Source organism: Ascaphus truei, chromosome 3, assembly GCF_040206685.1.
Source record: "Ascaphus truei isolate aAscTru1 chromosome 3, aAscTru1.hap1, whole genome shotgun sequence".
NCBI classification, from domain to species: Eukaryota; Metazoa; Chordata; class Amphibia; order Anura; family Ascaphidae; genus Ascaphus; species Ascaphus truei.
Genome location: NC_134485.1, coordinates 131,562,035 through 131,564,846, shown reverse-complemented (window position 1 = coordinate 131,564,846; position 2,812 = coordinate 131,562,035).

The window sequence follows — 2,812 nt, the reverse complement described above, 5'->3', positions numbered from 1 at the left end:
TTTGTGTTTTAAAGGTTTCTGTCAAAAGACTAAAGCAGATTATATTTATAATCAGTAAAGGTTTTGAGGTTTTGTTTTTTTTAATGCAAATTTTATACCCAAAGGAGTCAGGTCTATTGTCTGAAATTCTGTTTGTTTTGTGTCTGTGTTCTGTTTGTGTGTAAACAAGTTTTGTTCCAAACATGAGTTTTTTTTAACTTAGATCTCCTGCCTCATTTTAATGTTAAATACTGTTCACATAGCACATGCGTTATATGTGAAAAGGAGGGAAAGATAATTGATTAGTGAGCCCCAGCATTTGTGAAGGCAGTATAGGATTTATGGGAACAGTGTGGTATTTGAAGTAATCTACAGATAGATCGTATTAGATTATTAGATAGGTTTTGGTTAAAGTTCTACTCCTGTCTATATGCGGACGCTGAGACAGTGGTAAGGAAATTGATACACAAATTTATTCTTAGGTATAAATTATCTCCCTATGAGATACTTATAGGATGATTTATGACTATCAGTAGTTTTAAGGAACTAATTAGGGACTATGTTATTGTTAATAAAACAATTAGTATGCAACTAATATATTTTCTGAGTCTCTCTAGGCAAAGGTTTAAAGTGCACCTACTCGAGACGGGTTAATGGTCATGCATTCCCTACGCAAGAACGTTTTTCATCCCAGATGAAAAGACCCTACTACTACTACCATTACAGCAATTAAAGTGGCAGAGGTCTCTCCCTGGATCCACGTTACGCACGTGCAACTTATCCCAGCACCACCCACAGTTGCTTCAAGTTAAACTATAACCAAGGTGGAAAAGCCAAAATATACAGCTGCTACAGAATACAAAATGTATGTTTTAATCCCCGCCAATAACCAACGGAGGAGAAAGACACAGGCAAAAGTCCGGACCTCAACATATGAACTTTGAACCTTTTTTTATAATCCTTTTTTCTTTACAGGTTTTATTATTTCAATTATAATGTATATTCTATTAGGTTTGTGTAAGTAGTGTACACACAAAGATGATAGGGTAGTAACAGGTATATTTTGTTTAGTAATTTTTATTTTGTTTTTATTGTCTGTGTATAGTATATATGAACACTCTTTCGTTATATAATGGAATCCTGGTAAACAAAACCCATATTTTATGTGCAATGTAACCCAATGTATTATCCACACCCAATAGGTTGCACCCCAAGAACACGAGTTATATTTAACCCCTTGGGAAAATGACAATATGTTAGGAGACACTTGTAGAACCATACTGTATATGAGAAATTTGTTATGAAGGGTGTAGAAATATGAGTTTGCCCTAGGGAAGTTATTGATTTTGTGTTAGAAGGATAGATAGAGGACCCTGCACCAGACCAGGTTATGTTATTTAGGAAGAGTGGTTCCAGCGTTTAAAGGTAGAGATGAGGGAGGGTATCCATTGGGACTTGGTGGTTGGATTGGTTCTCTGGAAGCGAAGCTGGCGGATGTTTTTGTATGTGTGTCTGTCCTACTCATTGCTCTCTATGTATGTGTTAAGTACAGCAAAACTTTGGTCCAGATGTACGCTGCAATACCCCCACCAACGCTATGTCTCTTTTCGGTGATGAAGATGTCGGCAGTCCCCCAGAAGAAGAGACCGAAGAAGAAATCAACTGGGCCGATATGTTGGCCGAAAAGGAATAAAGTCATGCAGAATTGGATAACTGGTCCAGCAGGACAATGAAATTGTTAATTGTTCTTTAATTAGACTGTCTCTTAAGGATATGGGGGAACTGAGAAGATTGGATATGAGGAAGGCGGGGAGGTCACACAGGGGCGTCAGTCAACCACACGGAATGAAACGGAAGCCACCCATTTTGACCATGGCATCCATTTTGTCTGTTTTGCCATTCTGAATAAATGCAGTATGAAAGATGCATGCAAGGATGTTTGTGCAATCGCTCCCAGTAGAAATTAGCCCCCACCAATTCTCAGAAATCCTTTAGTCATCATAATGCGCTAGTTGTGATGTACAAATTTATGTGTGCTAGGATTTTTAGAGAAACACCGTTGGCTACACCAACTGTATTAAATATGTGCTCCTCCTATTTTGCAATGTTGTCATGTTATGACAAAAAGAGGGAATTGTTAATGTATATTTTGGTAGGGGTCCTAAGTTTATATGTTTAAGAATATATGCTCCATTTTTGTCAGCTCAGGTACAATGTGTATAGCTGTAGGGAAAAGTATAGGAACTCTGTTTTAACACAGAGAGCAAAAGTCACTTCTAATACAGTTGCTCCTTGCTGAGATCAAGCCCCATATATCCTGTTTGACCAGAATCCTGATATATTCAAACTGTCTTGTCAGCAATGTACGATAGCCACGGCAACTGGGGGTTAGCTGACAGAAAATAGCTTTGTTAAGGATAACTATAGCAACGACAGCTCGGCTGGGGGGTAGCTGAAAGGGATATGGCATTGTTAAGGATAACTATAGCAATAACAGCTGGGCTGGGGGGTAACTGAAAGGAATATGGCATTGTTAAGGACAACTGGCTTCTGTTACGTGTACATGGCACCTCGGCAACTTGAATGATTGTAACTATGTGACAACACCCCGAAAAAGCTATAAGAACTGATGTATATGCCTATTAAATCAGACCAGTGAGTGAGAACGATACCTTGTGTCCGAATTATTCACTTGTCTCCAGGCGCCTGTCCAGCTATCCTGTCCAGCACATTGAACCTGAAAGGGACCTCCCGGGAGGCAGTCTAGTCCACAGGGTAGACCTGCTACCGTAGGGCAGAAAGCAGACCATATTTTCAAGTGTTTTAGGCACAT